The 24,727-nt window shown below is 39.2% G+C and overlaps 49 non-coding genes across 49 annotated transcripts; all 49 read left to right on the top strand.

Annotated features, from left to right (window-relative positions):
* The first annotated feature begins 12,996 nt into the window (after window positions 1-12,996).
* On the top strand, window positions 12,997-13,068 carry trnac-gca (transfer RNA cysteine (anticodon GCA)). Its single transcript has one exon. It is a non-coding gene; the product is annotated as a tRNA-Cys (tRNA).
* Window positions 13,069-13,208: 140 nt separating this feature from the next.
* Window positions 13,209-13,280, top strand: trnac-gca (transfer RNA cysteine (anticodon GCA)). Its single transcript has one exon. It is a non-coding gene; the product is annotated as a tRNA-Cys (tRNA).
* Window positions 13,281-13,419: 139 nt separating this feature from the next.
* On the top strand, window positions 13,420-13,491 carry trnac-gca (transfer RNA cysteine (anticodon GCA)). The gene has a single exon. It is a non-coding gene; the product is annotated as a tRNA-Cys (tRNA).
* Window positions 13,492-13,633: 142 nt separating this feature from the next.
* Window positions 13,634-13,705, top strand: trnar-gcg (transfer RNA arginine (anticodon GCG)). The gene has a single exon. It is a non-coding gene; the product is annotated as a tRNA-Arg (tRNA).
* Window positions 13,706-13,845: 140 nt separating this feature from the next.
* trnac-gca (transfer RNA cysteine (anticodon GCA)) lies at window positions 13,846-13,917 on the top strand. The gene has a single exon. It is a non-coding gene; the product is annotated as a tRNA-Cys (tRNA).
* Window positions 13,918-14,057: 140 nt separating this feature from the next.
* trnac-gca (transfer RNA cysteine (anticodon GCA)) lies at window positions 14,058-14,129 on the top strand. Its single transcript has one exon. It is a non-coding gene; the product is annotated as a tRNA-Cys (tRNA).
* A 141-nt stretch (window positions 14,130-14,270) lies between these two features.
* On the top strand, window positions 14,271-14,342 carry trnac-gca (transfer RNA cysteine (anticodon GCA)). The gene has a single exon. It is a non-coding gene; the product is annotated as a tRNA-Cys (tRNA).
* Window positions 14,343-14,482: 140 nt separating this feature from the next.
* On the top strand, window positions 14,483-14,554 carry trnac-gca (transfer RNA cysteine (anticodon GCA)). The gene has a single exon. It is a non-coding gene; the product is annotated as a tRNA-Cys (tRNA).
* A 139-nt stretch (window positions 14,555-14,693) lies between these two features.
* trnac-gca (transfer RNA cysteine (anticodon GCA)) lies at window positions 14,694-14,765 on the top strand. The gene has a single exon. It is a non-coding gene; the product is annotated as a tRNA-Cys (tRNA).
* Window positions 14,766-14,904: 139 nt separating this feature from the next.
* trnac-gca (transfer RNA cysteine (anticodon GCA)) lies at window positions 14,905-14,976 on the top strand. The gene has a single exon. It is a non-coding gene; the product is annotated as a tRNA-Cys (tRNA).
* A 140-nt stretch (window positions 14,977-15,116) lies between these two features.
* trnac-gca (transfer RNA cysteine (anticodon GCA)) lies at window positions 15,117-15,188 on the top strand. The gene has a single exon. It is a non-coding gene; the product is annotated as a tRNA-Cys (tRNA).
* A 141-nt stretch (window positions 15,189-15,329) lies between these two features.
* trnac-gca (transfer RNA cysteine (anticodon GCA)) lies at window positions 15,330-15,401 on the top strand. Its single transcript has one exon. It is a non-coding gene; the product is annotated as a tRNA-Cys (tRNA).
* Window positions 15,402-15,541: 140 nt separating this feature from the next.
* Window positions 15,542-15,613, top strand: trnac-gca (transfer RNA cysteine (anticodon GCA)). The gene has a single exon. It is a non-coding gene; the product is annotated as a tRNA-Cys (tRNA).
* A 141-nt stretch (window positions 15,614-15,754) lies between these two features.
* On the top strand, window positions 15,755-15,826 carry trnac-gca (transfer RNA cysteine (anticodon GCA)). The gene has a single exon. It is a non-coding gene; the product is annotated as a tRNA-Cys (tRNA).
* A 139-nt stretch (window positions 15,827-15,965) lies between these two features.
* Window positions 15,966-16,043, top strand: trnac-gca (transfer RNA cysteine (anticodon GCA)). The gene has a single exon. It is a non-coding gene; the product is annotated as a tRNA-Cys (tRNA).
* Window positions 16,044-16,179: 136 nt separating this feature from the next.
* trnac-gca (transfer RNA cysteine (anticodon GCA)) lies at window positions 16,180-16,251 on the top strand. Its single transcript has one exon. It is a non-coding gene; the product is annotated as a tRNA-Cys (tRNA).
* A 129-nt stretch (window positions 16,252-16,380) lies between these two features.
* On the top strand, window positions 16,381-16,452 carry trnar-gcg (transfer RNA arginine (anticodon GCG)). The gene has a single exon. It is a non-coding gene; the product is annotated as a tRNA-Arg (tRNA).
* A 140-nt stretch (window positions 16,453-16,592) lies between these two features.
* On the top strand, window positions 16,593-16,664 carry trnac-gca (transfer RNA cysteine (anticodon GCA)). Its single transcript has one exon. It is a non-coding gene; the product is annotated as a tRNA-Cys (tRNA).
* A 139-nt stretch (window positions 16,665-16,803) lies between these two features.
* trnac-gca (transfer RNA cysteine (anticodon GCA)) lies at window positions 16,804-16,875 on the top strand. The gene has a single exon. It is a non-coding gene; the product is annotated as a tRNA-Cys (tRNA).
* Window positions 16,876-17,015: 140 nt separating this feature from the next.
* Window positions 17,016-17,087, top strand: trnac-gca (transfer RNA cysteine (anticodon GCA)). The gene has a single exon. It is a non-coding gene; the product is annotated as a tRNA-Cys (tRNA).
* Window positions 17,088-17,226: 139 nt separating this feature from the next.
* trnac-gca (transfer RNA cysteine (anticodon GCA)) lies at window positions 17,227-17,298 on the top strand. Its single transcript has one exon. It is a non-coding gene; the product is annotated as a tRNA-Cys (tRNA).
* Window positions 17,299-17,438: 140 nt separating this feature from the next.
* Window positions 17,439-17,510, top strand: trnac-gca (transfer RNA cysteine (anticodon GCA)). Its single transcript has one exon. It is a non-coding gene; the product is annotated as a tRNA-Cys (tRNA).
* A 141-nt stretch (window positions 17,511-17,651) lies between these two features.
* Window positions 17,652-17,723, top strand: trnar-gcg (transfer RNA arginine (anticodon GCG)). The gene has a single exon. It is a non-coding gene; the product is annotated as a tRNA-Arg (tRNA).
* Window positions 17,724-17,863: 140 nt separating this feature from the next.
* trnac-gca (transfer RNA cysteine (anticodon GCA)) lies at window positions 17,864-17,935 on the top strand. Its single transcript has one exon. It is a non-coding gene; the product is annotated as a tRNA-Cys (tRNA).
* Window positions 17,936-18,075: 140 nt separating this feature from the next.
* trnac-gca (transfer RNA cysteine (anticodon GCA)) lies at window positions 18,076-18,147 on the top strand. The gene has a single exon. It is a non-coding gene; the product is annotated as a tRNA-Cys (tRNA).
* Window positions 18,148-18,288: 141 nt separating this feature from the next.
* trnac-gca (transfer RNA cysteine (anticodon GCA)) lies at window positions 18,289-18,360 on the top strand. Its single transcript has one exon. It is a non-coding gene; the product is annotated as a tRNA-Cys (tRNA).
* A 140-nt stretch (window positions 18,361-18,500) lies between these two features.
* trnac-gca (transfer RNA cysteine (anticodon GCA)) lies at window positions 18,501-18,572 on the top strand. Its single transcript has one exon. It is a non-coding gene; the product is annotated as a tRNA-Cys (tRNA).
* A 236-nt stretch (window positions 18,573-18,808) lies between these two features.
* Window positions 18,809-18,880, top strand: trnac-gca (transfer RNA cysteine (anticodon GCA)). The gene has a single exon. It is a non-coding gene; the product is annotated as a tRNA-Cys (tRNA).
* Window positions 18,881-20,314: 1,434 nt separating this feature from the next.
* trnac-gca (transfer RNA cysteine (anticodon GCA)) lies at window positions 20,315-20,386 on the top strand. Its single transcript has one exon. It is a non-coding gene; the product is annotated as a tRNA-Cys (tRNA).
* A 141-nt stretch (window positions 20,387-20,527) lies between these two features.
* Window positions 20,528-20,599, top strand: trnac-gca (transfer RNA cysteine (anticodon GCA)). The gene has a single exon. It is a non-coding gene; the product is annotated as a tRNA-Cys (tRNA).
* Window positions 20,600-20,739: 140 nt separating this feature from the next.
* Window positions 20,740-20,811, top strand: trnac-gca (transfer RNA cysteine (anticodon GCA)). The gene has a single exon. It is a non-coding gene; the product is annotated as a tRNA-Cys (tRNA).
* A 141-nt stretch (window positions 20,812-20,952) lies between these two features.
* trnac-gca (transfer RNA cysteine (anticodon GCA)) lies at window positions 20,953-21,024 on the top strand. The gene has a single exon. It is a non-coding gene; the product is annotated as a tRNA-Cys (tRNA).
* A 139-nt stretch (window positions 21,025-21,163) lies between these two features.
* On the top strand, window positions 21,164-21,236 carry trnac-gca (transfer RNA cysteine (anticodon GCA)). Its single transcript has one exon. It is a non-coding gene; the product is annotated as a tRNA-Cys (tRNA).
* A 139-nt stretch (window positions 21,237-21,375) lies between these two features.
* trnac-gca (transfer RNA cysteine (anticodon GCA)) lies at window positions 21,376-21,447 on the top strand. The gene has a single exon. It is a non-coding gene; the product is annotated as a tRNA-Cys (tRNA).
* Window positions 21,448-21,589: 142 nt separating this feature from the next.
* On the top strand, window positions 21,590-21,661 carry trnac-gca (transfer RNA cysteine (anticodon GCA)). The gene has a single exon. It is a non-coding gene; the product is annotated as a tRNA-Cys (tRNA).
* Window positions 21,662-21,788: 127 nt separating this feature from the next.
* On the top strand, window positions 21,789-21,860 carry trnac-gca (transfer RNA cysteine (anticodon GCA)). The gene has a single exon. It is a non-coding gene; the product is annotated as a tRNA-Cys (tRNA).
* A 140-nt stretch (window positions 21,861-22,000) lies between these two features.
* On the top strand, window positions 22,001-22,072 carry trnac-gca (transfer RNA cysteine (anticodon GCA)). Its single transcript has one exon. It is a non-coding gene; the product is annotated as a tRNA-Cys (tRNA).
* Window positions 22,073-22,211: 139 nt separating this feature from the next.
* Window positions 22,212-22,283, top strand: trnac-gca (transfer RNA cysteine (anticodon GCA)). Its single transcript has one exon. It is a non-coding gene; the product is annotated as a tRNA-Cys (tRNA).
* Window positions 22,284-22,425: 142 nt separating this feature from the next.
* On the top strand, window positions 22,426-22,497 carry trnar-gcg (transfer RNA arginine (anticodon GCG)). The gene has a single exon. It is a non-coding gene; the product is annotated as a tRNA-Arg (tRNA).
* A 141-nt stretch (window positions 22,498-22,638) lies between these two features.
* Window positions 22,639-22,710, top strand: trnac-gca (transfer RNA cysteine (anticodon GCA)). Its single transcript has one exon. It is a non-coding gene; the product is annotated as a tRNA-Cys (tRNA).
* Window positions 22,711-22,851: 141 nt separating this feature from the next.
* On the top strand, window positions 22,852-22,923 carry trnac-gca (transfer RNA cysteine (anticodon GCA)). Its single transcript has one exon. It is a non-coding gene; the product is annotated as a tRNA-Cys (tRNA).
* A 139-nt stretch (window positions 22,924-23,062) lies between these two features.
* trnac-gca (transfer RNA cysteine (anticodon GCA)) lies at window positions 23,063-23,135 on the top strand. The gene has a single exon. It is a non-coding gene; the product is annotated as a tRNA-Cys (tRNA).
* Window positions 23,136-23,274: 139 nt separating this feature from the next.
* On the top strand, window positions 23,275-23,346 carry trnac-gca (transfer RNA cysteine (anticodon GCA)). Its single transcript has one exon. It is a non-coding gene; the product is annotated as a tRNA-Cys (tRNA).
* A 142-nt stretch (window positions 23,347-23,488) lies between these two features.
* trnac-gca (transfer RNA cysteine (anticodon GCA)) lies at window positions 23,489-23,560 on the top strand. Its single transcript has one exon. It is a non-coding gene; the product is annotated as a tRNA-Cys (tRNA).
* Window positions 23,561-23,687: 127 nt separating this feature from the next.
* Window positions 23,688-23,759, top strand: trnac-gca (transfer RNA cysteine (anticodon GCA)). Its single transcript has one exon. It is a non-coding gene; the product is annotated as a tRNA-Cys (tRNA).
* A 140-nt stretch (window positions 23,760-23,899) lies between these two features.
* On the top strand, window positions 23,900-23,971 carry trnac-gca (transfer RNA cysteine (anticodon GCA)). Its single transcript has one exon. It is a non-coding gene; the product is annotated as a tRNA-Cys (tRNA).
* A 139-nt stretch (window positions 23,972-24,110) lies between these two features.
* trnac-gca (transfer RNA cysteine (anticodon GCA)) lies at window positions 24,111-24,182 on the top strand. Its single transcript has one exon. It is a non-coding gene; the product is annotated as a tRNA-Cys (tRNA).
* Window positions 24,183-24,324: 142 nt separating this feature from the next.
* Window positions 24,325-24,396, top strand: trnar-gcg (transfer RNA arginine (anticodon GCG)). Its single transcript has one exon. It is a non-coding gene; the product is annotated as a tRNA-Arg (tRNA).
* Window positions 24,397-24,537: 141 nt separating this feature from the next.
* trnac-gca (transfer RNA cysteine (anticodon GCA)) lies at window positions 24,538-24,609 on the top strand. The gene has a single exon. It is a non-coding gene; the product is annotated as a tRNA-Cys (tRNA).
* Window positions 24,610-24,727: the final 118 nt, after the last annotated feature.

Raw genomic sequence — 24,727 nt, 5'->3', positions numbered from 1 at the left:
GCCAGTTTCAGGTTATGCTCTTTAAGCCTGGAAAACACCATCTCAAGGCGATCAAGCGCTTCCTTCTCAGTTTTGCCGAAGACGAGTAGATCATCTAAGTAGCAAAGAAGCGAAATGAAGTTCTGATCTCCAAAGATAGACGTCATCATCCGTGAGAATGTTGCTGGGCTGTTACATAAACCTTGAGCCATGCGATTATATTCATAGAGCCCCACTGGAGTTGTACATGCAGTATATTTTCGATCATCCTCATGGATTGGAATGTTATAGAACCCCGATGTTAGGTCCATGGTGCTAAAATAACCATTTCCTCCTAATGAGGCAAGGGCATCAGCTTGATGGGGTAAAGGATATGCATCCTTCTCTGTCCTTTGGTTGAGCCATCTAAAGTCTGTACATATCCTTAGCTCTCCAGAGGGTTTCCAGACTAAGACTAGGGGTGACGCCCATTCACTGTTTGACTTTTGGATGATACCACGCTCCTCCATCTCATCCAAAGTTTTTCTCAATTTTTGATAATGGGTGGGTGGAACCCTTCTGTAAGGCAGTCGAAAAGGCTTCTCATCTTTGAGTCGTATCCGATGAACAGTGTTCTTTACTTCACCACAATCTAGCTTGTCACGAGAGAAGGTACTTTCATACTGAACTATAAGATCAGCCAGCTCTCCTTTCCAGTAATCACTTACTTCACAGGATTCAATGTCAATTTCTGTCAGCCCCAAATCTCTCAGCTTGACTTTATAGTCAGACTGCAGCTTGCCTTTCTCGTTTAGCTCATTAACTTGGACAACATTCTGGTGAACTCCTTCCTTCTGGTATTCTGTACTTTTTTCAGCAAGGTCTAGTTCCTCTAGCGCGAGGCATGGGTGCACGTTAGCAATTTTAGTATTGCGGCGCAAAACAATAGGTCGGTCAATCATATTGATCACTCTCATAGGAATCCACTTATCACCCCAGAGAGGGCAAACAATGCGAGCTACCATAACATTTCTTGGTGCAGAACGGGAAGTGGAAGGTTCGAGCATTACAGTGCTTCCAACAGACAAGGGAACTTCTTCCTTTAACCTTCCCCAAACCAAATGTTCTTGCTGTGGCTCTAGTGTAAGGCATTGTCTCAATACTACTGTGCCAACTCTCTGTGGTATCTTATCTCCATGCCATCGGTCAACATTAGAAAGCACATTCAGCAGATGTTCTTGACCATTATCTTGGACTGGTTGAGATAAGCTCTTCCAGTACCACTCGGTTTTCTTCATCTGCCGAGTCACGTGCCTGATGACATTCGATCCAACGATCATTTCATCTTTTTGACCAGGGACAACTAGAAAGTTGATTGTCATTTTGCAGTCAAGCATATCCACACTCAACTCGTATGTGCAATTTGGTTTTGTTTCATTCCCTCCACAGCCTGTAAGTACTTTTTTGGTGGGTTTACTCGAATCTGTGTAGATCAAGTTCCAATCTTTCAGTGTGCGTTCAGCTGCTTCACTCAATGTACAGGTAACGGATCCACTATCAACAAGGGCTAATAGTTTCACTTTCCCCTCAACCAATACTGAAGCATAAAACAAATCATCTACATCATTAATTCTCTGGTAGACAGCTTTTGGGGCCTCATATGGAGTCTTTTGCTGAACTGTAGTTACTTCAATTAAACTGTTTTGACTTAAGTGGACGTCATTGGTAGTTACATGAACAGCTAATTGGTTTTCTGGGGTCTTTGCTTGGCTGACACCCACACTGTCCCCCCCACAGTGCAGGTTTTCTAGTTTAAATGGTGTTCAGGTCTGGTGCTTACGCTGGCTGTGACTCGTTTTACTTGTCTTTTGTCAGGGCATTCAAACCCTCTGTGGCCTGACTTGAAACACCTAAAACACAGTCCCTCCTTGAAACAGTGAGTCTTTGTCGTATGGTCTTGAGCCCTACATATTTTGCAGGGGACTGCAGAGCTTTCAGGCATGACCTTGTCCTGTTCCGTTTTCTGTTCTTGCCCCTTCTGTTTGACAAGGAACTGCTCGAGAAGAGAAACTACTCGCCCTAGGAGAACAGAATCTGAACTGCTTGCTTGATTACCTGCGGTGGACTGCTGTTGGGTCATACACCAAGCATTAGGTGAGGTTTCATCAATCCTTCTCTCTCTATCTACTCTTGTAGACTGCTTGTCTCTGTGGTGACTGTCAATTAATGCTTGAATTTCATGTGCGTTCCAGCTTTCCAATGGTTTACTCCGAAGGGCAGTGTACAGACCAGGCTCGGGACAATGCATTACAAACATCATTGTCACTTCATGACTAGGGTCTTCAACTCTTTTCCCTTGTCTTTTTAGGCATTCATCAGCAAGGTCAACAGCCTTATTCAGTCTGATCCAATAATCCAAGCCACTCTCTGACTGCTTTGGCAAAGTCTCATAAAAGTCTCTTAAAGGTGTTGTAGAGGAGATTGCATCTCCAAAATGTTGCCTCAGAATTGAAAAGATGATATGCGGGTCTCTAGCCACATCAATCGAGGGATTGTTGCGAATACATGTCCTCACAACATCTTTGGCATGGCCCATTAGCTTGTCGAGAATCTCTTGGCCCTGTTCAGATGCACTAAAGCCCTTCTTAATCAAGTAAGCTTGCATCAGTTCTTGCCATTCACTAATGGTGCATCGATCTGTCTTATCACCTCTAAAGGTAGGAGGTTCTTTGATGTCTTGATGCCTAACAATTAGGTTCAAATTTGATAGATCAGGAATCTGAGGTGAAGGCTGTTGGGCATTAACATAATCTCGCTGGGTATTTGGCCCTGCAGATCTCAGGTTTGCAGAAATTTGGTTCCCTATTTCACTACCCAGTTGTTTCATTAAATCTGCCATTGTTTGCCACTGACTCACTTGTTCTCCCACTGGGGAGTTGTGTAGTCTTTCCCCATTAGGCATAGTTGAGTCACTACTCATACCTTGCACAGTTGGGCTACTAGTTGGGGGACATACAGGAGGAGCTAGACGTACTGGAGTGGCTACCATGTTTTGTTCTAGCATACTATTTAACTGGGCCCCCCTCCCCAGTCCAGTAGAGAACCTCTGTGAGCTTAAAACACTACCCCTTACACAAATAGGTGTCACCATTGCAGGATTAACAACTGCATCTGACATGTTTTCTTGTGTTCTGTTGTGTGTAAAACCGTAACTGTCCATGTTTAAGTCACACTGCTTATCTGCCACGAAAGTTCTGTTGACTGGTGATGTCGATGACTTGTCCCGGTGATCTGCGATGGCTGATCCCTTTATCCGGGTCACGGCACCAATTTGTAGCGGACCTCGTCTCACACCACAAAGAACTCAACGACACCACTGGCTTCGGTGGACCACGTCTGCAGTTTATTGAAAGAGGACAGAAAATCAACACACTCCTTCAGGGTTTACTCTCTCTCAGCTCGCTCTCTCTAGTCACAGGCTGTTCTCAGATCATTTTATACAATAAAGTTTTGTATTACAACAATTTTGTCTCTCATTTATGAAAATTCACTTTCACACAAAACATATTAAACTAATAAAATAAAATTAGTTACACATTTTTACATTAATATTATAGCCAATATGTCTCAATTTCTTAGATCGTATAGTGGTTTTTTTTTCCCTTATTCAAAACAATTACACATACCTGCAGTTTATTGAAAGAGGACAGAAAATCAACACACTCCTTCAGGGTTTACTCTCTCTCAGCTGAAGGATGTATGAGAAAAGACATGTTAAACACTGTCCCCTCTAACTGCAATTCATATCATTTCCTAGTAACACATAAGGCTATAAACATAAATTTTATCATCCAGAAGAAAGCTACACACATTTAACATACTAAACAACATATCTACAAACTCAATCCACCGAAATTAATTGTGAAGAAAATTATTAACACTGGAAAACCTGCAATCTAATATGACGCGCAGGCGGAAACATTAAACAAACACGTGCGTTTGTAATACTACAAAAATACATTAAACCGTGGACAGAAAAACCCTGATATAAACTTGTTCCCGTTTTATGACACTTCTATAATAGATATCAAGGTAAAACTTCACTTAATACAGCATATTTTCGCTCTTAAATAAGGAGCACTGCAGAGACGTAGGCTACCTCGCTCTCTCTAGTCACAGTCAGGCTGTTCTGAGAGAGCAGGCGCGCCGCGCGCGACCAGTCCGTTACCAATGACGTCACTCACTGGCCAAACTCGAAATATTAATTTTAAACAAAAATACAGAGTTTTCTTGTATTGTAGAACAAAATAAAGATTATACTTGTAGTGCACGTAATTGTTTTAAATTGAATTTAACAACTTAATAATTAAACAAAAGTTTGCTGGAACAGTTACCATGGAAACACAAAACACTACAGTTACTGGGACCCCCTTTCAGAGAACATATTTCAAAGTAAAAAAAAATGTCAGTAAATTTCTCAAATACACAAGGTAAATGAATGGAGTGATTGGCTAGTTGGAAACTAGCATAACAGTACCAAAGATCACACTAGAACAAATCAAAGGGGGCACTTTGATTTGAACCGAAGACCTCTTCATCTGCAGTCAAATGCTCTACCACTGAGCTATACCCACTTTTGGAGAACATATTTCAAAGTAAAAAAAAAAAAACCGGGAAATTTCTCAAATACATGAGTATAAGGTAAAATAACAATGGGTCTCATTCATGAAACACGAGGAGAACCAATTTTTGTGTAAATCGTGTGTAAAGTGGTTCTGGCATAAATTTTCGGATTCATTAAAATGTTCGCATTGTGGAGTGCAAAAGGAGTAGACAAGAGATGGGAATGTGTCGAGTCAGCTACTCTCCACTTCAATAATACAGAACTCAACAGCAGTGAGATAGACACAACAACATTACACCGAAACTGCTAAAAAACTTCCCCCTCTCTTAAAGGTATATTCCCTAGGTGAATTGGTGAATGTGTCTCAGTGTTATTTGTGGGTCACCACAGCATTTTCCAAATGTTAGTTGGTACGCAAGAAATCTACACCTGCTCCCAGCCACGCGTAAATGGTGCGCTTAACATCCGAACGTTTTGCTCATTAATAAGGCTGCATATTAATTCACCTTAATCGGGTACATATTTAAACAGCATTTTGAAAAAAATATTTTATATAGTAATTACATACGTTTTTTCTTTTTACTTTTATTATGAGAGCCAGTAATAGAAGATCTGGTGATCGATGGCGGTCCTTCTCCAGTTTGAATCCGATTTTTCCGAAGTGAACTAATTCGTTTTTTGCTGTCAAGCTTAATGTCGAACCATTTTTTTCTTCTCACTTCTGGGACTGTTTGAAACAGATGAAACTCCATTAACTGCATCTGTAAAATGCTGCCAAGCTTCCTTTTTTTAGGACCTGCTAGGCCACTATGTACGCTTGAAAATAAAATTGGCATTTTGAATGAACTTCTTATAATAAAACTTCAATTTCTGCGTCCGAGAAATCTTTCTTTTTCATTCGCATTCATGTTATTATATACCTATAGATGTCAGTCGGATATAATGGGCAGGATTTATGGTAATTGAGAATGAACGTGCATGCGTATCCCATTTACGACTGGTTGGAATTCATTAACATACACACACATTTCACTATCACTGACGTTTACGAAGTATTTGTGAATCAGGAGAAGAGTTTTTGGGAAGGTCTCTTTACGCGCAAATCACTCTCATATTTACTTGTATATTTACGAATGTTTCATGAATGAGACCCATTGTGTTTTGATTGTTGTGACCTAGGATAACAGTACCAAAGATTACATTCAGATTGGGACATGCTCAGGGCCTGAAGTTAACTTTTTCAGCCACCAGCCACTGTGGCAGGTGCATTTAAAAATTCACCAGTTTATAGTGTCTATTATGCCAGCACAGGACTGGAAGGAAACTGAACCATGAAACTGGCTCGCTCGCCCTCTTTTGTGTCAGGATACAGGCCCGGAGACAGAGGAAAGTGAATAAACATAAATCTTTATTTCAAGTTCAAAGGTGAGTGTTCAAAGTTTTAGTGTTTCAGAGGTGAATTCGAGGAGGATACGTTGCAGGAAGGATTCCAGGTAGAGCAGATCCTCTTCAGTGTAATCAACATCAAACTAACACAGTCCAGTGATACTTGTCTTTCTCTTTCAGATCATCCATCAGCAAACAAGACTCAGGAAGATTACCGGACTCAGGAAACATGGATCAAGGAGCAGATTCTGGAAACATCAGAACATGGACAGCAAGGTTAGTATTTTCAGGTGAGTATACGTTACATTCCTGGTGCTGGATGAATCAGAGTGTTCCTTGGAGACTGGTTAGGGTCTGTTCCTGTTGGAGGCTTGACAATAGCCGTTTCTCAATACCAAGTACGCAAGCTTCGGACTTGTGTCCTTGGTAGAGCGGACTTGCCTAGTTCTGCTCTGGAGAACGAACTTCCGAGGACGAGAGGAGGCCAGTCTGGTTCTTCTGCAAATGGAACAGAGCGTACTTGATCGCGTCACTCAGCACGCTCTGGCTGCTCCTGTTATATCTTTATATATATATATATATATATATATATATATATATATTAGGCAACGATAAAACAAAATATGCTACAAATCTGCCTCTTTTCATCAACAATAAAACGAAATATTTTATAAAACACCACTCTGCCTCTTTTCATAAAAAAATAAATAAATAAACCTATTAGCCTAATGGCCATGTGGTGAAGGCAACGCAATTCTCTTCACTGCATTAAATAAATGAGCACAATCTTTTTTAAAAATATGAAACATTGATTTTTATGTACATTTATCAAACAGAGACAGGGTTGAGTCATTTTATTTTATTGTTCATATAGTGAAGATAATGTAAAAAATTTAGTTAAAGTTAAATAGCCTAAAATATCTAAAGTTATGAAACTTCAAAAAACTATTTTTTTTTCCATGGAACAAACTATAGTTCAATGAGACCAAAGATAGAATTATACACAAGACGAATTATACATCAAGTTTAGCCAGCGGCAAGCGTCAGAAGCACTAGCCGAGGAAAAGCTGTTGCAGGGTTGATGAGCGCTGGGCGCCGGTGAAGGCTCGAACTCCGAAAACGTCAGATGCATTTTTCAAATAGGCGCTATCTTTATAAATAAACTACAGATTTGAGATTTAAACAACCACATTCTCGCCTGAAACACTCTTAAAATTACATTTCATGACACAATAACAGTAGTATTTTGATATTACGCAGGTTTTCTCCTCTACTTGCTGACGCTTGCTGTCTGGTGCGAGATGCATTCTGGGATACCTGGCAATCTCAAGTCCGCACAAGTCACCTCTCGGTGCATCCTCGGTAAACAGGACGGATCAAGAACACATCCGGGGATTTGAAGTGGACTTGGCTAGATGTGAACTTTGAATTTGATCAGTACTTGGGCAGTGACTGATGACGTTTCACAAGAACGCATATTGAGAAACAGTAAATAACTGAGTGAGAACTGGGAGTTTATATGGAGCTGGCTGCTGATTTGTAACAGGTGCAGGTGATTTGGAGTCAGGAGAATGACTGCAGGTGAGTGGTGAAGAGGTTTCTGGGAAATGTAGTGCAGATCTACAGTATATGGTGACCGTTACATTTTGCTTCGCTGCCAGGCCATAGCCATTTTATTATTTCCTTTTATTAGCCCATCGTTTTTGGTATTATTAATATTGGATTAGTTGAATAATATTTTAAATTGACAGTCCAACAATAGGCTGCTTTGTCAGTGAGATAACGGTTACCATGAAATACCATGCGTCTTTTCAGATGCATTGCATGTGTACTGTCACAAGGAACTTGCTTTGCGACCAGTTTATAGTGTCTCTTATGCCAGCAGAGGACTGGGAGGAAACTGAACCCCCTGGGCGAGGCAAATGAGAGCTCCCTCCGATGAGCCTGATGAAATCTAATTCAGTAAACAATCCCTTCGGGCTCATTCCCATATTCTTAAAGAAGGGGGTGGTCACACACTAAAAGCCAAAGGGCCTGCTCAAGGCATGAGGAAGTTCCCATATGGTCTAGTGGTCAGGATTCCTGGTTTTCATCCAGGTGGCCCGGGTTTGACTCCCGGTATGGGAAGTTTGTGTTGTCTTTGCTTCACTTATGGAAAAAGACAGGACGTGTCTCTGTGCCTCTAGCACTTTTAGCCAACAGGTGGAGCTCACAAAACCTGATAGGTTTAGGTTCTGTCCGCAACCGGTGTGCCTTCGATAGCTTGGGACAGCTTTAGCTCAGCTGGTAGAGCGGAGGACTGTAGGTGGCCCGAGCTGGTTCGACTCCGGCTCGAAGGAGGTCCCTTTTACACGCAAACATTTAATTGGCCATGCTTCTCGACGAGGCCGTCAGCGCTTGAGTGTGTAGTCCGCCTTTTTGCAATCACGACTGCTACAAGAGGGCAAAAGCTCATTCCCTGACCGGGAATCAAACCCGGGCTGCGGCGGTGAGAGCGCCGAATCCTAACCACTAGACCACCAGGGAAGGGTTGCTCACTCTTTCCCATCAAGCCTGGCTGTGTGCCTCTACCACATTTTGCAGCAACTGCTCAAGCAGGGCCACTAACACTTGAATTTTCCTCCAGGAGAGGAGATGTCTCTGACCCTGGATAACAGATCTTCCACTGAGAAAGTGCCACAGGATCTGTGGGAATATCCTAACAACACCACAACTTGCCATAAAAACAAAGCAACCGAGATCCCCAACATGTGACGCCTCCATCTCGAAGCTTTTTATAGCAGACCTCTCATTGGACCCCTTCCTGACGTTGGCTCCAGGCCTGTTAATGGCATGAGCTAAAGGTGGTGGGCCAGTGGCGCAATGGATAACGCGTCTGACTACGGATCAGAAGATTCTATGTTCGACTCCTGGCTGGCTCGTTCACCCTCTTTTGACAGTCCAACAATAGGCTGCTTTGTCAGTGGGATAACGGTTACCATGAAATACCATGCGTCTTTTCAGATGCATTGCATGGGTACTGTCACAAGGACCTTGCTTTGCGACCAGTTTATAGTGTCTCTTTTGCCAGCACAGGACTGGGAGGACACTGAACCCCCTGGGCGAGGCAAATGAGAGCTCCCTCCGATGAGCCTGATGAAATCGAATTCAGTAAACAATTCCTTCGGCTCATTCCCATATTCTTAAAGAAGGGGGTGGTCGCACACTAAAAGCCAAAGGGCCTGCTAGTGGCACGAGGAAGTTCCCATATGGTCTAGCGGTCAGGATTCCTGGTTTTCACCCAGGCGGCCCGGGTTCGACTCCCGGTATGGGAAGTTTGTGTTGTCTTTGCATCACTTATGGAAACAGACAGGACGTGTCTCTGTGCCTCTAGCACTTTTAGCCAGCAGGTGCAGCTCACGAAGCCTGATAGGTTTAGGTTCTGTCCGCAACCAGTGTGCCTTCGATAGCGGTGCCTGGGAACCGTTCGTCTGTCTGCTTCGACCAATCACGTCTCTGCATGTCCATCTTTCACATTTTTTGGACAGCCCATCAGATCGCAGCATTTCCATTTTCTCCATTTTACGACAGCCAATCACCGTGGCCCCTTTCCATCATTGCCGGATCATGCGCAGTAAGTCCACCTCCTATAAATCATATTTTTCACTTTTTTCATTAGTTATTTTGGTAAAAGCAACGCAAAGTCCGACATATTTTTGTGAGTTATTTTTGAAAAAGCCGCGTGAAGTGTAAGTCCATGATTACTAGTTAATTAACTAGCTTTAATTCATAGTTTTTTAAATAAACTTTTACATTGTTTTATTTAAGAAGGTGACATCGAGGTAAGATTTTAAGTTTACATTGTGTTAGGTAACGTTAAGAGACGTCGACGTTGTTGCTTTGTTTAGTCTCCTAACTATCTTAGCTAAGAATGAATGAATGAATGACAGAGAGAAATTAATGGGTTTAACTTACATTGTTATAATTGGTATTACGTGGGTGCAACACCTGATATTGTGTTTGAATTAATGAGTTTTGTGTTGTGTTCAGGTGTTGCACCTGGTGTTTACCAACTGATAATAATCTTAATATGATTGTACTAAATTACTTTTATATCTGCTACTACTATGTATCAATAAACACTGAGGTACTATGCATTAATTTATTATACACTGAGGTACTGTGTATTCATATATAATACAGCCTACTATCTAATGCCATCTACATACAGGACTATTATAGTAGTGAGTTAAAACAACCCACAATGTGCTGAAGAGTTACAAATTTAAAGTGAAAAGTTAGAATTGTATTTACTCTAGTAATGGAAGAAGATGGCATCCAAAGCAAAAAGCACAGGGCTATAAGCTTTTATGGTTTTATAAGGTTAAACCTTCATAAGGTTTTCTGTTTTAGGGGTCTGGTCTTCTGAGGCAGGAAACAGGCCGTCACCCCGCCAGTGAAAGTGGCATGACCTGTATCTGAAGATAAATTTAGATAAAGTGTTATGTGTACAATCATAAAACATAAAGCTATGTCATATTGAAAGGGGTCACATATGATTCACTGCCAAACAATATTACAGTTTGAAAAATGTCCCGTGCATTTTAGGGGACAAATGCCTTTGTTTAGAGGGACACAGACATATATTTGTGGATTTCATATACAAAGGTATAGCCTCAATACTGTCCTAAAATTATGTATTGTTGATGTTGTTGTCTCTATTATTAAATTTAATTTTCTTTTCCTTTAACCTGTAGCCTTCCAGGTCAGTGTCCTTTTTCAATAACACCTGGTCCCTTATCTACATCATCTGCTGCTACACCAGGGAAGATGGCAACATCTGGGCAATGGCAACACCTGGGTAGATGGCAACACCTGCTCTCACCTCTCACCACAACTTTGACTATGGCATCAGTAAGTAATGAGTATTTACTGATACTGATATTTACATTTTAGCATATTCAAATATATGCAGTGTAATAATAACAATAACAATAAATGTAATAATAATATATTATTATTATTATTATTACATTTAACAGTTTTCCAATGAGGACACCACTGCACCCTCTGCCCCAACAGCTGTGCCCACCAGCCTAGCTTCTGCTCCTCCGTACTTTCTGATCGTCCTAGCCTCTCTTCCCACTGCTACAACTACAAGTCCCTCCTACAACTACAAGACACCTGCCATGACTCCAGCAGCACCACAGCAAGAACTGGTAGGTCTTTTGTGACATGTAAACAGTGTGAAAGATGTAATATTTTTCTGCCTGTGATATTGTTGTTATTTTATTTTTATATATGAAGAGTTCAGATGCAAAAGCCTCTAGGTGCCATTTGAAATTTTCTTCTAGAATGATAATTTTTATCAAGCTTGTATATTTAAGTTCAGTGATTTCACTTAAATGGCAATGATAATTACCTATTAATTGTTATTTAAGTGAAATTGCTGAACTTAAATATACAAGTTTGATAAAAATCATCACTAAAGAAGAAAATTTCAAATGGCATTTAGAGGTTTTTGCATCTGAACTCTTCATATGCATATATTTAACAGGCTGAGGATGAGCGCAGTATCTCAGGGATGGACAGAGTGGACAGCCTGGCAGAGTACTTGGTGGGACTGAGGAATGAAACTGGACAAACACTTAACTCCCAGCAGGCCAGTACCATCATCCCCCTGCCCAGTGGCCAGACTGTTGTCGTGGCCACAGCCAGTATTATGGGTACATACATATACTTTCCCCAAAATGCTGGTATTTCACTTCACCAGTGGATGGAGGAGATGTGGAGGAAGAGGGCAGATAAGAAATAAACTGTTAAATATTCATCCCATATAGGTCTGGTCTGGCATTTCAAAAATAATTAACATAACAGAAAAAACACTGTATATTACAGTTTTTTGGTGTGAGCCTGATTTTGTCGTTTATATATTTTTGTTACCAGTTGACCAGAATCTTCTTCCTTTATTTCTTTTTTTATTTGGTTTATTTATTTATTTTATATTTGTATTTTATATTTAATTGTTCAGTTCTTTTTTATATGTGCCATGCTTACTGTGTTTGTGTGAGAGAGAAAGAGATAATTAAGATGAATATTTTGTAATAAATGTTTAATATATTAAAACAGCAATCCTTTATTTATTGCCAACAGTCACTCAGAGAAGACAATTACATTGTTGCAGTTCTTTCAGTTCTATTTTATTTCATTTTAAATTAGATTGTATTAATGAATTGGGTACTTTTCTCAAGCAAATATGTAAATTACATACATACAAATAACACATATGAATACAGTAATAACTTTTTATCATTAACCATTCTGCGAGCCTGAGTCAAAACACTGATTTTGCAAAAATCCACCTTAACTATTTATTATTATTATTATTATTATAGACCTACATCTAATATAGTACATTTGAAGGAACTCCATATTCATATGGGTAATAAATAAATATAAACATGTATCCATACAATGAAAAATACGTTTTTATAAAATAAGTGTTAAGGCATAAAAGCACATGAAATTTATACATTTATGTTCATTTATTAAGAAACGATTAGAAAAGATATTGGGTGATTTCAACCTTGTCAGAGGTGGGATTCGAACCGACGTCGTTCACGTCAGTGATTTATCAATGAAACATATAAAAAGGCAATTTTCTAAAAAATATGAATAGCAATCTACCAAAAATCAAACAGACGGGTCAAAGGTGGATTTACCTTTTCCCTTTCCTTTCATTTTTTTCTCTTTTTTCCTTCTCTTTTCTCCTCTTTTTCCTTTTCCCTCTTCTTCCCCTTCTTTTTCCCTCTTCCCTTCCTCAAACAGACTATTGTTCCCCAGCTTGAGCGGAGTGGTAGAGCATTTGACTGCAGATCAAGAGGTCGTGGGTTCAAATCCGAGTGCCCCCTTTAGCATGTCCCAATCTGCATGTTATCTTTGTTATCCTAGTTCCGTACAAGCCAATTATTTCAGTCTTTAACCTTATACAGACAAATTTAAGAAAATTCCAGATATTTTTTTCTAATTTGCAAAAAAGCTTTTCGAAAGGGGGTATAGCTCAGTGGTAGAGCATTTGACTGCAGATCAAGAGGTCCTTGGTTCAAATCCAAGTGCCCTCTTTAGCATGCCCCAATCTGCATGTTATCTTTGGTGTTATGCTAGTTTCGTACAAGCCAATTACTTAATTCTTTAACCTTATACAGACGAATTTAAGAAAATTCCAGAATTTGTTTTTCTTATTTGAAAAGATTTTTTGAAGGGGGGTATAGCTCAGTGGTAGAGCATTTGACTGCAGATCAAGAGGTCCTCGGTTCAAATCCGAGTGCCCCCTTTAGCATGTCCCAATCTGCACGTTATCTTTGGTGTTATGCTAGTTTCCAACTAGCCAATTACTTCATTCTTTAACCTTATACAGACGAATTTAAGAAAATTCCAGATATTTTTTCTTATTTGAAAAAATCTTTTAGAAAGGGGGTATAGCTCATTGGTAGAGCATTTGACTGCAGATCAAGAGGTCCTTGGTTCAAATCCGAGTGCCCCCTTTAGCATGTCCCAATCTGCACGTTGTCTTTGGTGTTATGCTAGTTTCCAACTAGCCAAATACTTCATTATTTAACCTTATACAGACGAATTTAAGAAAATTCCAGAATTTTTTTTTCTTATTTGCAAAAAAGCTTTGTGAAAGGGGGTATAGCTCAGTGGTAGAGCATTTGACTGCGGATCAAGAGGTCCTCGGTTCAAATCCAAGTGCCCTCTTTAGCATGCCCCAATCTGCATGTTATCTTTGGTGTTATGCTAGTTTCGTACAAGCCAATTACTTAATTCTTTAACCTTACACAGACGAATTTAAGAAAATTCCAGAATTTGTTTTTCTTATTTGAAAAGTTATTTTGAAGGGGGGTATAGCTCAGTGGTAGAGCATTTGACTGCAGATCAAGAGGTCCTCGGTTCAAATCCGAGTGCCCCCTTTAGCATGTCCCAATCTGCACGTTATCTTTGGTGTTATGCTAGTTTCCAACTAGCCAAATACTTCATTATTTAACCTTATACAGACGAATTTAAGAAAATTCCAGAATTTTTTTTTCTTATTTGAAGCGTTTTTTTGAAGGGGGGTATAGCTCAGTGGTAGAGCATTTGACTGCAGATCAAGAGGTCCTCGGTTCAAATCCGAGTGCCCCCTTTAGCATGTCCCAATCTGCATGTTATCTTTGTTGTTATGCTAGTTCCGTACAAGCCAATTATTTCAGTCTTTAACCTTATACAGACAAATTTAAGAAAATTCCAGATATTTTTTTCTAATTTGCAAAAAAGCTTTGTGAAAGGGGGTATAGCTCAGTGGCAGAGCATTTGACTGCAGCTCAAGAGGTCCTCGGTTCAAACCCGAGTGCCCTCTTTAGCATGCCCCAATCTGCATGTTATCTTTGGTGTTATGCTAGTTTCGTACAAGCCAATTACTTAATTCTTTAACCTTATACAGACGAATTTAAGAAAATTCCAGAATTTGTTTTTCTTATTTGAAAAGATTTTTTGAAGGGGGGTATAGCTCAGTGGTAGAGCATTTGACTGCAGATCAAGAGGTCCTCGGTTCAAATCCGAGTGCCCCCTTTAGCATGTCCCAATCTGCACGTTATCTTTAGTGTTATGCTAGTTTCCAACTAGCCAATTACTTCATTCTTTAACCTTATACAGACAAATTTAAGAAAATTCCAGATATTTTTTCTTATTTGAAAAAATCTTTTAGAAAGGGGGTATAGCTCAGTGGTAGAGCATTTGACTGCAGATCAAGAGGTCCTTGGTTCAAATCCGAGTGCCCCCTTTAGCATGCCCCAATCTGCATGTTATCTTTGGTGTTATGCTAGTTTCGTACAAGTCAATTACTTAATTCTTTAACCTTATACAGACGAATTTAAGAAAATTCCAGATATTTTTTCTTATTTGAAAAAATCTTTTAGAAAGGGGGTATAGCTCAGTGGTAGAGCATTTGACTGCAGATCAAGAGGTCCTCGGTTCAAATCCGAGTGCCCCCTTTAGCATGTCCCAATCTGCACGTTATCTTTGGTGTTATGCTAGTTTCGTACAAGCCAATTACTTAATTCTTTAACCTTATACAGACGAATTTAAGAAAATTCCAGAATTTGTTTTTCTTATTTGAAAAGATTTTTAGAAGGGGGGTATAGCTCAGTGGTAGAGCATTTGACTGCAGATCAAGAGGTCCTCGGTTCAAATCCGAGTGCCCCCTTTAGCATGTCCCAATCTGCATGTTATCTTTGTTGTTATGCTAGTTCCGTACAAGCCAATTATTTCAGTCTTTAACCTTATACAGACAAATTTAAGAAAATTCCAAATATTTTTTTCTAATTTGCAAAAAAGCTTTGTGAAAGGGGGTATAGCTCAGTGTTAGAGCATTTGACTGCAGATCAAGAGGTCCTCGGTTCAAACCCGAGTGCCCTCTTTAGCATGCCCCAATCTGCATGTTATCTTTGGTGTTATGCTAGTTTCGTACAAGCCAATTACTTAATTCTTTAACCTTATACAGACGAATTTAAGAAAATTCCAGAATTTGTTTTTCTTATTTGAAAAGATTTTTTGAAGGGGGGTATAGCTCAGTGGTAGAGCATTTGACTGCAGATCAAGAGGTCCTCGGTTCAAATCCAAGTGCCTCCTTTATCATGTCCCAATCTGCATGTTATCTTTGTTGTTATGCTAGTTCCGTACAAGCCAATTATTTCACTCTTTAACCTTATACAGACAAATTTAAGAAAATTCCAGATATTTTTTTCTAATTTGCAAAAAAGCTTTGTGAAAGGGGGTATAGCTCAGTGGTAGAGCATTTGACTGCAGATCAAGAGGTCCTCGGTTCAAATCCGAGTGCCCCCTTTAGCATGTCCCAATCTGCACGTTATCTTTGGTGTTATGCTAGTTTCCAACTAGCCAATTACTTCATTCTTTAACCTTATACAGACGAATTTAAGAAAATTCCAGATATTTTATCTTATTTGAAAAAATCTTTTAGAAAGGGGGTATAGCTCAGTGGTAGAGCATTTGACTGCAGATCAAGAGGTCCTTGGTTCAAATCCGAGTGCCCCGTTTAGCATGCCCCAATCTGCATGTTATCTTTGGTGTTATGCTAGTTTCGTACAAGCCAATCACTTAATTCTTTAAGCTTATACAGACGAAATTAAGAAAATTCCAGAATTTGTTTTTCTTATTTGAAAAAAGCTTTTTCGAAAGGGGGTATAGCTCAGTGGTAGAGCATTTGACTGCAGATCAAGAGGTCCTCGGTTCAAATCCGAGTGCCTCCTTTAGCATGTCCCAATCTGCATGTTATGCTAGTTCCGTACAAGCCAATTATTTCAGTCTTTAACCTTATACAGACAAATTTAAGAAAATTCCAGATATTTTTTTCTAATTTGCAAAAAAGCTTTGTGAAAGGGGGTATAGCTCAGTGGTAGAGCATTTGACTGCGGATCATGAGGTCCTCGGTTCAAATCCAAGTGCCCTCTTTAGCATGCCCCAATCTGCATGTTATCTTTGGTGTTATGCTAGTTTCGTACAAGCCAATTACTTAATTCTTTAACCTTATACAGACGAATTTAAGAAAATTCCAGAATTTGTTTTTCTTATTTGAAAAGATTTTTTGAAGGGGGGTATAGCTCAGTGGTAGAGCATTTGACTGCAGATCAAGAGGTCCTCGGTTCAAATCCGAGTGCCCCCTTTAGCATGTCCCAATCTGCACGTTATCTTTAGTGTTATGCTAGTTTCCAACTAGCCAATTACTTCATTCTTTAACCTTATACAGACAAATTTAAGAAAATTCCAGATATTTTTTCTTATTTGAAAAAATCTTTTAGAAAGGGGGTATAGCTCAGTGGTAGAGCATTTGACTGCAGATCAAGAGGTCCTTGGTTCAAATCCGAGTGCCCCCTTTAGCATGCCCCAATCTGCATGTTATCTTTGGTGTTATGCTAGTTTCGTACAAGCCAATTACTTAATTCTTTAACCTTATACAGACGAATTTAAGAAAATTCCAGAATTTGTTTTTCTTATTTGAAAAGATTTTTTGAAGGGGGGTATAGCTCAGTGGTAGAGCATTTGACTGCAGATCAAGCGGTCCTCGGTTCAAATCCGAGTGCCCCCTTTAGCATGTCCCAATCTGCACGTTATCTTTGGTGTTATGCTAGTTTCCAACTAGAAATTTACTTCATTCTTTAACCTTATACAGACGAATTTAAGAAAATTCCAGATATTTTTTCTTATTTGAAAAAATCTTTTAGAAAGGGGGTATAGCTCATTGGTAGAGCATTTGACTGCAGATCTAGAGGTCCTTGGTTCAAATCCGAGTGCCCCCTTTAGCATGTCCCAATCTGCACGTTGTCTTTGGTGTTATGCTAGTTTCCAACTAGCCAAATACTTCATTCTTTAACCTTATACAGACGAATTTAAGAAAATTCCAGAATTTTTTTTTCTTATTTGAAACGTTTTTTTGAAGGGGGGTATAGCTCAGTGGTAGAGCATTTGACTGCAGATCAAGAGGTCCTCGGTTCAAATCCGAGTGCCCCCTTTAGCATGTCCCAATCTGCATGTTATCTTTGTTGTTATGCTAGTTCCGTACAAGCCAATTATTTCAGTCTTTAACCTTATACAGACAAATTTAAGAAAATTCCAGATATTTTTTTCTAATTTGCAAAAAAGCTTTGTGAAAGGGGGTATAGCTCAGTGGTAGAGCATTTGACTGCGGATCAAGAGGTCCTCGGTTCAAATCCAAGTGCCCTCTTTTGCATGCCCCAATCTGCATGTTATCTTTGGTGTTATGCTAGTTTCGTACAAGCCAATTACTTAATTCTTTAACCTTATACAGACGAATTTAAGAAAATTCCAGAATTTGTTTTTCTTATTTGAAAAGTTATTTTGAAGGGGGGTATAGCTCAGTGGTAGAGCATTTGACTGCAGATCAAGAGGTCCTCGGTTCAAATCCGAGTGCCCCCTTTAGCTTGTCCCAATCTGCACGTTATCTTTGGTGTTATGCTAGTTTCCAACTAGCCAAATACTTCATTATTTAACCTTATACAGACGAATTTAAGAAAATTCCAGAATTTTTTTTTCTTATTTGAAGCGTTTTTTTGAAGGGGGGTATAGCTCAGTGGTAGAGCATTTGACTGCAGATCAAGAGGTCCTCGGTTCAAATCCGAGTGCCCCCTTTAGCATGTCCCAATCTGCATGTTATCTTTGTTGTTATGCTAGTTCCGTACAAGCCAATTATTTCAGTCTTTAACCTTATACAGACAAATTTAAGAAAATTCCAGATATTTTTTTCTAATTTGCAAAAAAGCTTTGTGAAAGGGGGTATAGCTCAGTGGCAGAGCATTTGACTGCAGCTCAAGAGGTCCTCGGTTCAAACCCGAGTGCCCTCTTTAGCATGCCCCAATCTGCATGTTATCTTTGGTGTTATGCTAGTTTCGTACAAGCCAATTACTTAATTCTTTAACCTTATACAGACGAATTTAAGAAAATTCCAGAATTTGTTTTTCTTATTTGAAAAGATTTTTTGAAGGGGGGTATAGCTCAGTGGTAGAGCATTTGACTGCAGATCAAGAGGTCCTCGGTTCAAATCCGAGTGCCCCCTTTAGCATGTCCCAATCTGCACGTTATCTTTGGTGTTATGCTAGTTTCCAACTAGCCAATTACTTCATTCTTTAACCTTATACAGACGAATTTAAGAAAATTCCAGAATTTCTTTTTTTTATTTGAAAAGTTTTTTTTGAAAATTTGGTGTTATGCTAGTTTCCAACTAGCCAATTACAGACAAATTTAAGAAAATTCAAGATATATTTTTTCTTATTTGAAAAAAGCTTTTCGGAAGGGGGTATAGCTCAGTGGTAGAGCATTTGACTGCAGATCAAGAGGTCCTCGGTTCAAATCCGAGTGCCCCCTTTAGCATGCCCCAATCTGCATGTTATCTTTGGTGTTATGCTAGTTTCGTATAAGCCAATTACTTAATTCTTTAACCTTAAGGCCCTTTCACACCGGATGCGTAACGGAAAAGCGAAACGAAAAAGCGAATAGTTCGCGTGAGAATATTTCGCGTCAAAACCATTCACATCAGCCGCGACGCGAATTTGCGACGTTCAGAACTTCAACATTCCAAAACATTCGCGCCGATGAAAGCAGACCTGATTTTCATCAGAAAACGTAGGCTACTCTATACTTATTATTATAGCCTATAGGTGAATAAATATAGATTTTATGTCTTTTTGAAGTGATGTTAACATGATGCTTTAATAGGCTTAATAAAAAAAAAAAATCCCAATCTCTAAATAGCACATTTTCAAATAAGCACATAAGTCCATTAGGAAAGATAAAGATGAATGCGTTCTTACCGGATTCGATCAGTGCATTTTGAATTTATATTGTTTGTCTGATGATCTGGCAGCTTCGATTGGACCTTCTTTTTAATTATGTGCATGTCAGTAACTCGCAGTAACTACTGGCAGGTGGAGCTCACTTTCACCAGTTCACTTTAGGTCCACAGTTGCCTGGTTCCTTGTCCACGCAGCATTCATCAGAGCAAACACTCTCTCCACGAAGAGTTTGTTTGTTTGTGATGGCTCCATTAACGTCTGTGCTGTGCATTTTCTATGTTTTCTTATTACATTTTTTTAAATTGTAGAATTGTTATTTAAAGGACGATTAAATAAAAGGATGCAGACAAAAAAAAATGCGGTACAGTGCTATGACTTGCGGGACGTGGCACATAGCTTCTTCATCACTATCATTATCATCCAGTGAAGACAAGCTTTTTATTTTATTTAAAAGCAGAAAAGAAGGTTTGGGGCACCCACTACCGGAGCTAGAAACATATGGCAGAAGGTGAGCTGTCCCATTCATCAGGGGCTACGTTTACATGCAATCAAATAAACACTTTTAGTAAACGTATTGAAGGCTCAAATGGACTGAAAAGCCTTGTAAACACCCGGTTGGGCTCGATACGAACGAACGAGCACAACGTCCCACCAGTCCTTGTTTCAGATATTCATTCACAGACTCGACACACAAGCAATCAGAAGGTCCGTCCGTCATTGCTGCGGTCACGTCACCTTTGTTTCCCTGTATATGATTGGCTGAAGCCTTTTCTTTCGCCTCAAAAATCGACATCGAAGCGAAAAAAATAAAAGTCGTTTTTTCGCCGCAGCAGATTCGCGTTCGGTGTGGAAGCACTCATTACACAAACAGCTGATCAAAAAATAAAACCATCGCGCGAATTATTCGCGCGTCAAAATCGCGTTCAGTGTGAAAGGGCCTTTATACAGACGAATTTAAGAAAATTCCAGAATTTGTTTTTCTTATTTGAAAAAAGCATTTTTGAAAGGGGGTATAGCTCAGTGGTAGAGCATTTGACTGCAGATCAAGAGGTCCTCGGTTCAAATCCGAGTGCCCCCTTTAGCATGTCCCAATCTGCATGTTATCTTTGTTGTTATGCTAGTTCCGTACAAGCCAATTATTTCAGTCTTTAACCTTATACAGACAAATTTAAGAAAATTCCAAATATTTTTTTCTAATTTGCAAAAAAGCTTTGTGAAAGGGGAAATAGCTCAGTGGTAGAGCATTTGACTGCAGATCAAGAGGTCCTCGGTTCAAACCCGAGTGCCCTCTTTAGCATGCCCCAATCTGCATGTTATCTTTGGTGTTATGCTAGTTTCGTACAAGCCAATTACTTAATTCTTTAACCTTATACAGACGAATTTAAGAAAATTCCAGAATTTGTTTTTCTTATTTGAAAAGATTTTTTGAAGGGGGGTATAGCTCAGTGGTAGAGCATTTGACTGCAGATCAAGAGGTCCTCGGTTCAAATCCAAGTGCCTCCTTTAGCATGTCCCAATCTGCATGTTATCTTTGTTGTTATGCTAGTTCCGTACAAGCCAATTATTTCACTCTTTAACCTTATACAGACAAATTTAAGAAAATTCCAGATATTTTTTTCTAATTTGCAAAAAACTTTTGTGAAAGGGGGTATAGCTCAGTGGTAGAGCATTTGACTGCAGATCAAGAGGTCCTCGGTTCAAATCCGAGTGCCCCCTTTAGCATGTCCCAATCTGCACGTTATCTTTGGTGTTATGCTAGTTTCGTACAAGCCAATTACTTAATTGTTTAACCTTATACAGACGAATTTAAGAAAATTCCAGAATTTGTTTTTCTTATTTGAAAAGATTTATTGAAGGGGTGAATAGCTCAGTGGTAGAGCATTTGACTGCAGATCAAGAGGTCCTCGGTTCAAATCCGAGTGCCCCCTTTAGCATGTCCCAATCTGCACGTTATCTTTGGTGTTATGCTAGTTTCCAACTAGCCAATTACTTCATTCTTTAACCTTATACAGACGAATTTAAGAAAATTCCAGATATTTTATCTTATTTGAAAAAATCTTTTAGAAAGGGGGTATAGCTCAGTGGTAGAGCATTTGACTGCAGATCAAGAGGTCCTTGGTTCAAATCCGAGTGCCCCCTTTAGCATGCCCCAATCTGCATGTTATCTTTGGTGTTATGCTAGTTTCGTACAAGCCAATCACTTAATTCTTTAAGCTTATACAGACGAATTTAAGAAAATTCCAGAATTTGTTTTTCTTATTTGAAAAAAGCTTTTTCGAAAGGGGGTATAGCTCAGTGGTAGAGCATTTGACTGCAGATCAAGAGGTCCTCGGTTCAAATCCGAGTGCCCCCTTTAGCATGTCCCAATCTGCATGTTATGCTAGTTCCGTACAAGCCAATTATTTCAGTCTTTAACCTTATACAGACAAATTTAAGAAAATTCCAGATATTTTTTCTTATTTGAAAAAATCTTTTAGAAAGGGGGTATAGCTCAGTGGTAGAGCATTTGACTGCAGATCAAGAGGTCCTTGGTTCAAATCCGAGTGCCCCCTTTAGCATGCCCCAATCTGCATGTTATCTTTGGTGTTATGCTAGTTTCGTACAAGCCAATTACTTAATTCTTTAACCTTATACAGACGAATTTAAGAAAATTCCAGAATTTGTTTTTCTTATTTGAAAAGATTTTTTGAAGGGGGGTATAGCTCAGTGGTAGAGCATTTGACTGCAGATCAAGAGGTCCTCGGTTTAAATCCGAGTGCCCCCTTTAGCATGTCCCAATCTGCACGTTATCTTTGGTGTTATGCTAGTTTCCAACTAGAAAATGACTTCATTCTTTAACCTTATACAGACGAATTTAAGAAAATTCCAGATATTTTTTCTTATTTGAAAAAATCTTTTAGAAAGGGGGTATAGCTCATTGGTAGAGCATTTGACTGCAGATCAAGAGGTCCTTGGTTCAAATCCGAGTGCCCCCTTTAGCATGTCCCAATCTGCACGTTGTCTTTGGTGTTATGCTAGTTTCCAACTAGCCAAATACTTCATTATTTAACCTTATACAGACGAATTTAAGAAAATTCCAGAATTTTTTTTTCTTATTTGCAAAAAAGCTTTGTGAAAGGGGGTATAGCTCAGTGGTAGAGCATTTGACTGCGGATCAAGAGGTCCTCGGTTCAAATCCAAGTGCCCTCTTTAGCATGCCCCAATCTGCATGTTAACTTTGGTGTCATGCTAGTTTCGTACAAGCCAATTACTTAATTCTTTAACCTTATACAGACGAATTTAAGAAAATTCCAGAATTTGTTTTTCTTATTTGAAAAAGTTATTTTGAAGGGGGGTATAGCTCAGTGGTAGAGCATTTGACTGCAGATCAAGAGGTCCTCGGTTCAAATCCGAGTGCCCCCTTTAGCATGTCCCAATCTGCACGTTATCTTTGTTGTTATGCTAGTTCCGTACAAGCCAATTATTTCACTCTTTAACCTTATACAGACAAATTTAAGAAAATTCCAGATATTTTTTTCTAATTTGCAAAAAACCTTTGTGAAAGGGGGTATAGCTCAGTGGTAGAGCATTTGACTGCAGATCAAGAGGTCCTCGGTTCAAATCCGAGTGCCCCCTTTAGCATGTCCCAATCTGCACGTTATCTTTGGTGTTATGCTAGTTTCGTACAAGCCAATTACTTAATTCTTTAACCTTATACAGACGAATTTAAGAAAATTCCAGAATTTGTTTTTCTTATTTGAAAAGATTTTTTGAAGGGGTGAATAGCTCAGTGGTAGAGCATTTGACTGCAGATCAAGAGGTCCTCGGTTCAAATCCGAGTGCCCCCTTTAGCATGTCCCAATCTGCACGTTATCTTTGGTGTTATGCTAGTTTCCAACTAGCCAATTACTTCATTCTTTAACCTTATACAGACGAATTTAAGAAAATTCCAGATATTTTATCTTATTTGAAAAAATCTTTTAGAAAGGGGGTATAGCTCAGTGGTAGAGCATTTGACTGCAGATCAAGAGGTCCTTGGTTCAAATCCGAGTGCCCCCTTTAGCATGCCCCAATCTGCATGTTATCTTTGGTGTTATGCTAGTTTCGTACAAGCCAATCACTTAATTCTTTAAGCTTATACAGACGAATTTAAGAAAATTCCAGAATTTGTTTTTCTTATTTGAAAAAAGCTTTTTCGAAAGGGGGTATAGCTCAGTGGTAGAGCATTTGACTGCAGATCAAGAGGTCCTCGGTTCAAATCCGAGTGCCCCCTTTAGCATGTCCCAATCTGCATGTTATGCTAGTTCCGTACAAGCCAATTATTTCAGTCTTTAACCTTATACAGACAAATTTAAGAAAATTCCAGATATTTTTTCTTATTTGAAAAAATCTTTTAGAAAGGGGGTATAGCTCAGTGGTAGAGAATTTGACTGCAGATCAAGAGGTCCTTGGTTCAAATCCGAGTGCCCCCTTTAGCATGCCCCAATCTGCATGTTATCTTTGGTGTTATGCTAGTTTCGTACAAGCCAATTACTTAATTCTTTAACCTTATACAGACGAATTTAAGAAAATTCCAGAATTTGTTTTTCTTATTTGAAAAGATTTTTTGAAGGGGGGTATAGCTCAGTGGTAGAGCATTTGACTGCAGATCAAGAGGTCCTCGGTTTAAATCCGAGTGCCCCCTTTAGCATGTCCCAATCTGCACGTTATCTTTGGTGTTATGCTAGTTTCCAACTAGAAAATTACTTCATTCTTTAACCTTATACAGACGAATTTAAGAAAATTCCAGATATTTTTTCTTATTTGAAAAAAACTTTTAGAAAGGGGGTATAGCTCATTGGTAGAGCATTTGACTGCAGATCAAGAGGTCCTTGGTTCAAATCCGAGTGCCCCCTTTAGCATGTCCCAATCTGCACGTTGTCTTTGGTGTTATGCTAGTTTCCAACTAGCCAAATACTTCATTATTTAACCTTATACAGACGAATTTAAGAAAATTCCAGAATTTTTTTTTCTTATTTGCAAAAAAGCTTTGTGAAAGGGGGTATAGCTCAGTGGTAGAGCATTTGACTGCGGATCAAGAGGTCCTCGGTTCAAATCCAAGTGCCCTCTTTAGCATGCCCCAATCTGCATGTTATCTTTGGTGTTATGCTAGTTTCGTACAAGCCAATTACTTAATTCTTTAACCTTATACAGACGAATTTAAGAAAATTCCAGAATTTGTTTTTCTTATTTGAAAAAGTTATTTTGAAGGGGGGTATAGCTCAGTGGTAGAGCATTTGACTGCAGATCAAGAGGTCCTCGGTTCAAATCCGAGTGCCCCCTTTAGCATGTCCCAATCTGCACGTTATCTTTGGTGTTATGCTAGTTTCCAACTAGAAAATTACTTCATTCTTTAACCTTATACAGACGAATTTAAGAAAATTCCAGATATTTTTTCTTA

Source organism: Pimephales promelas, chromosome 21 (assembly GCF_988280905.1).
Source record: "Pimephales promelas chromosome 21, fPimPro1.hap1.1, whole genome shotgun sequence".
Taxonomy (NCBI): Eukaryota; Metazoa; Chordata; class Actinopteri; order Cypriniformes; family Leuciscidae; genus Pimephales; species Pimephales promelas.
Note: the sequence above shows the minus strand (reverse complement) of the source record. Positions and strands in the feature narration are given on the sequence as shown.